This window comes from Phocoena sinus, chromosome 3 (assembly GCF_008692025.1).
Source record: "Phocoena sinus isolate mPhoSin1 chromosome 3, mPhoSin1.pri, whole genome shotgun sequence".
NCBI lineage: Eukaryota > Metazoa > Chordata > Mammalia > Artiodactyla > Phocoenidae > Phocoena > Phocoena sinus.
In genome coordinates this window covers 166,964,191-166,970,369 of record NC_045765.1, presented here as the reverse complement: position 1 = coordinate 166,970,369, position 6,179 = coordinate 166,964,191, and the positions used below count along the sequence as shown (strand labels likewise).

General features: G+C 36.7%; 1 pseudogene; it reads left to right on the top strand.

The window, feature by feature from the left end:
- Nucleotides 1–4,595: 4,595 nt before the first annotated feature.
- Nucleotides 4,596–5,756, top strand: LOC116752093 (annotated as a pseudogene).
- Nucleotides 5,757–6,179: the final 423 nt, after the last annotated feature.

Genomic DNA, 6,179 nt, shown 5'->3' with positions numbered 1-6,179 from the left:
TGTAGCCATCCAGTTTTCCCAGCACCACTTATTGAAGAGGCTGTCTTTTCTCCATTGTATATTCTTGCTTCCTTTATCAAAGATAAGGTGACATATGTGTGTGGGTTTATCTCTGGGCTTTCTATCCTGTTTCATTGATCTATATTTCTATTTTTGTGCCAGTACCATACTGTCTTGATTACTGTAGCTTTGTCCTATAGTCTGAGGTCAGGGAGCCTGATTCCTCCAGCTCCATTTTTCTTTCTCAAGATGCAAATCAAAACTACAAGGAGGTATCACCTCACATTGATCAGAATGGTCATCAACAAAAAATTTACAAACAATAAATGCTGGAGAGGGTGTGGAGAAAAGGGAACCCTCTTGCACTGTTGGTGGGAATGTAAGTTGATACAGCCACTATGGAGAACAGTATGGAAGTTTCTTAAAAAACTAAAAATAAAACTACCATATGACCCAGCAATCCCACTACTGGGCATATACCCGGAGAAAACCATAATTCAAAAATAAACATGTACCACAATGTTCATTGCAGTGCTATTTATAAGAGCCAGGACATGGAAGCAACCTAAATGTCCATTGACAGATGAATGGATAAAGAAGACGTGGCACATATATACAGTGGCTGTTTCACTTCCACATAGCAAGTAAAGAATTATGTTTGTGAAGCACAAACAAAAAATAAATAAATTAAATTAAATTAAAATAGATTAGGATTTACAGAACATTTGTGTTTTATGGCTGTTTTACTCAGCCATAAAAAGAAACAAAATTGAATTATTTGTAGTGAGGTGGATGAACCTAGAGTCTGTCATACAGAGTGAAGTAAGTCAGAAAGAGAAAAACAAATAGTGCATGCTAGCACAATATATGGAATCTAAAAAAAAAAAAGGTTCTGATAAACTTAGGGGCAGGACAGGAATAAACATGCAGATGTAGAGAATGGACTTGAGAACATGGAGAGGGGAAAGGGTAAACTGGGACAAAGTGAGAGAGTAGCATTGACATATATACACTACCAAATGTAAAATAGATAGCTAGTGGGAAGCAGCTGCATAGCACAGGGAGATCAGCTCAGTGCTTTGTGACCACCTAGAGGGGTGGGATAGGGAGGGTGGGATAAGGAGGAGGATGGGAGAGAGAGGCAAGAGGGAGGAAATATGGGGATATATATATATATATATATATATATATATATACACATATAACTGATTCACTTTGTTATACAGCAGAAGCTAACACAACATTGTAAAGCAATTATACTCCAATAAAGATGTTAAAAAAAAAACCCAAACAATTCTTGGAAGTTTATCAGTTAGAAAGAAGCACAATTTCCTGTATTGCCTTTCTCTCCTAATTGCCTCCATAATTGCCCTTTCCTATTATTTTTTACCCTTGTAATACAATACCCTCTTAACTGGTGTCTCTAACTTTTGTGTCTCCCTTCCCCAGTCTTTATTCCACATAGCAAGTAAAGAATTATGTTTGTGAAGCACAAACAAAAAATAAATAAATTAAATTAAATTAAAATAGATTAGGATTTACAGAACATTTGTGAAGATAGTACAGAGAGTCCCCATATTTCCTACACCTAGTTTCTCCTATTATAAACATTTTATATTAGTAATGTAAAGTTATTAAAATTAATCAACCATATTGATATGCTTTCTCTTAACAAAGGCCATACTTTATTTGAATTTCCTTGGCTTTTACCTGATGCCTTTTGGTAACAATCCAAGGATTGTTAGTCCAGGATTCCACAACACATGTATCTGTCATGTCCCTTAAGGTTTCACTTGGCTGTGACAATGTCCCAGTCATTTTCAACACATCATATCTAGGGTACATTTATCACCATGACTTACCACTGTTGATGTTAATCTTGATCATCTGCCTGAGGTAGAGTTTGTAAGGTTTTTCTACTGCAGAGTTACTACCTCCTATTTCTGTGTTGTACTTTTTGAGAAGTCACTATACACAACCCACAACTAAGGAGTGGGGAGTTATACTCTACCTCCTTGAGACTGAAGTAACTACATAAATTCTTTGAGCTTCTTCTGAAAGGAAATTTATCTGTTCTTCAATTTTATTTTCTTACAGTCATTAGTTTATATTGATATGGACTCTTAACTGTCTGGTTAACACTGGGTTACAATACAATACTTATTAATTTTGTTGTTAAAATTATCCAGCTTTAGCCATTAGGAGCTCTTTTAGTTTCTTGTATCCCTTTGATGTACTCTCATCACTGGGCTTTTTCAAACATTACTTTCTGGCACTATAAGGTGCTGTAGGATTATCTAGGATTTTTCCATGTCCCAGTCCTAGAATCAGCAATTTTTCTCAAGTATCCTTGGTTCTTTTCATTGCAGAATGGTATTAGAAAACAAGACCTGGCTGATAGGTGTGCTTGTTTTTACTGGGGTGTCATTGCTTCTGGACCCTCTCAACTGACAGAGCAAGGAAATATATGTGTTTATACTAACCTGTCTATATGCACATATCTGTAAATATCTCTGTATGTATGTATGCATGTGTATATATATTCATACTGATTTTTACCACATGGATCATTCATGCCTTCCCCCTTTTTTTATCTATAACCTTCTATTCCAATAAGCAGAAATCTGGTTCCCACCATCTGCTATCCATTTATTTAATTATTCAATGCCAGTTGTTCAATTCCAGTCCACGTATATAGTGGCTTCAGAATTTTTAACCTGTAGGGAACAACTTAATCAGCTATAACATAGTACTTATGTACAGTTTCCTTTGCTTTTTCTGCATCAGTTGATAAAGTCATAAGATTTTTATTTTTTATATATGATAAATTACACTGACTGATTTTTGAACTATGAGCCAGCCTTGCATACTTGGAAAAAAAAAAGTCACTTGGGTCATGATATATAATACTTTCTATATATTGTCAGGTAAAATTTGCTAATATGTTTTGAGAATCATTTTGTTTACATCCATGAGAGATATTGTTCTGCAGTTTTCTTATGATGCCTTTATCTGATTTTATTGTTAGAGTAATGCTGGACTTGGATAGTAGGTTAGGAAGTATTTTGCTTCTAATTTTTGGAATAAATTGTGCAAACTTGGTATTATTTTGCCTATGTCAAAGGCAGAAGTGTTTATCTAAGGAAATTTACAGGAAAACTTTGATGGGATACATTAGATTTGTTTCCATTACAGCAGATTCTTTCAGAGTGAATAAAAGTTACTATCAGTTCTCATGATTTTCTGAAAGAATTTGAGATTACTAAAAGAATAAAATCAATGTAAAGCAACTTCACATTATATTATAGATTTGAAGAATATGCTTGTTTCAGGGAAAATTTACTGAGATTAGTCTAATCAACATTCTGTAGTCTGGTGCAGGAAGAAGGAAGAATGAGGATTTCTGCTTAGCTAATAAGTTAGACTACTTCATACTTGAGAAATAGCAATGAGCATAGATGGAGGTTTCTTCTTTACTCAGAACGGTGTAGACTCTCACCCTGATTTACCAAGTATGGTCTCATTTTTCCTATTGTCCAATCAACTTGTCCAGTTTGGCATTAGTCCTGGATTTTTCATTTTTAAAGAAGTATTGTTAATGGTTACATGAAAATAAATTCAGATGTTTGAGCCAGACTTCCACATTGTACATCCAGCTTCTCCTTTGGTTGTCATCTAACCCCATAAATAAACCTATATGTTCTACATGACACTAAATTTTTAAAAATAAACAAGTCCTCTAGCTTTTGCTTGATTTTGTTAAAACCCATTTGGAAATATTTAATCAAATATCAAATAAATGTTGGATCGAAAGACATCAACTTTGAAAGCTTTGAGTGAGTTCCAGGTAGGGAAAGTGAAGTTTACATGTAGAAAGCATTTATCCCTATGAAAACATGGAAGAGACTACAACATACATAGATTTATAATTGCGCTGTGGAATACTTGGCCTTGTGGGAAGAGTCTTTTGGTAGAGTTTCCATTTTTAATTTGATATGTTAATACTAAGTACTGTAACAGAATATTAAAATACCTGTGGACTTTCAGCATTTAGACTTGACAAAACTTTCAAAAAATCATAAACACAAGGAATAGTACTCTGGAAAACTGAAGGTGCTCTTTGTACATGGGAAATATTCACACATTCACTTTAAATATTTTTGTGTTGAGAATGCACTCTACTGAACAGATTTTGCTCTTAGGTTAGCAGGTACTATGGCACTTAGAGAAATAATATTTTTTCTATTAAAACTATTATGATCTATGGAAAAGAGTCAAAGTTGTTAACAATTTCAAATGTGCTAATCATAAGATGCAATTTTGAAAATTAAGACTAATATAACCATATTAATAAAATACACTCTCATAATTATGCACTTTTGGTGTGAACCGAAAAATATTATATATTTGAATATGAATTGTGGTGGTGGTAAAAGCATTAACAGACTAGACGGGGGGTGTGGGTAGGTACTGCTGTTGGGAGCTGAAAAAAGAAACTATGGCTGCTCTCTTGTGTGCACCATATTTTGAGTCTGAAAAGAGGAAGCCAAAGCTGGGAGGGGCTCGGTGAGGGGGTCCTCCAGGAGCCAGGCAGCATGGAGGCCTTGGAGATGCGTGTGTGTGAGATGGATGGTTGCAGCAGCGAGGCCAAGCTCCAGTGTCCCACCTGCATCAAGCTGGGCATCCAGGACTCATACTTCCGCTCACGGGAATGTTTTCAAGGAAGTTAGGTTACTCACAAGTTACTGCATGTGAAAGTGAAAGATGAAAAGGCCAAGCAAGGAGTGTCTTCCTGGACTGTGGAAGGGGATATCAACACTGACCCATGGGCATGTTATTGATATACTAGTAAACTCAGACCACATTATCCACTGATGTCAAGGCCAGTGCCAAGTCATAGTCCAAGACCAGATTATGCTGATCACCCTTTAGGAATGTCTGAATCTGAGCAGGCTCTTAAAGGTACTTCTCAAGTTAAGTTACTCTCATCTGAAGATATAGAAGTGATGCTACTGCTATGTAGGCTAGCTAGAGAAGACTATGTGGACATTGATGCTGGGGTGATTAAACCAGATGTAGCTACTGAAGAAATAGATCATGCTGTACACTTAGCATGCATTGCAAGAAATTGCTATCCTTCTCCCCTGAATTATTATAATTTCCCAAAGTCTTGTTGTACTTCAGTGAATAAAGTGATCTGCCATGGAATTCCAGACAGATGGCCCTTGCAAGAAGGTGATATTGTTGATGTGGACATCACTCTTTATCACAATGTTTATCATGGGGACCTGAATGAGATGTTTTTTGTTGGAGACGTGGATGAGCAAGCATGGAAACTGGTTCAGACCACGTGTGAGTGACTGATGCAAGCCACTGATGCAGTGAAACTTGGTGTTCAATACAGAGAATTGGGAAATACTATCCAGAAGCATGCCCAAGCAAATGAATTTTCAGTTGTTCAAAGCTATTGTGGGCACGGAATCCACAAACTTTTTCATACAGCCCTCAATGCACCTCACTAGGCCAAAAATAAAGCAGTTGGAGTGATGAAGGCCGGTCACATATTTACAATTGAGCCGATAATTTGTGAAGGTGGAAGGCAGGATGAAACCTGGATGGATGGCTGGACAGCAGTGATGAGAGATGGGAAGCTGTCTGCCCAGTTTGAGCACAACCTGCTGGTCACGCACACTAGCTGTGAAATCCTAACCCCGTGACTCGATAGCTCGTGGCCTCATTTCATGTCCCAATTTTAATTTCTCCTGAGATGGTGCATCTTGGTGATAACTTCTGGCTGTACTTTGCGTTTTATTGAGAGTACAGAATGGAAGATGAAAATTTTTAATTACTTGTTTTGTTTTGATTATAGTTAAGGAAGGACTACAGCATTCGATGTGTGTCCTCAAGAACTTGTCTTGGGTCTGAAAAAGCCAAGAAGAATAAAGGAAGCATTTCTCCATTCCTCTCAATGCTCCCCTCTCCCCACAAAAAAAGTCTCTGCACACCCATTTTCTTATGTTCCCTTTAAGCAATTTACTTAAACCTGCTTCTAAGTTGATTTTATCGCTGCCACAACTGGGCCATTAGAGCCAGCTATTTTCCAGGTGAATGTTGGAGACGAGAATCCTTGAAACTTTATCAACATACATTGCTCCCGATTTTTTTATTATATATATGTA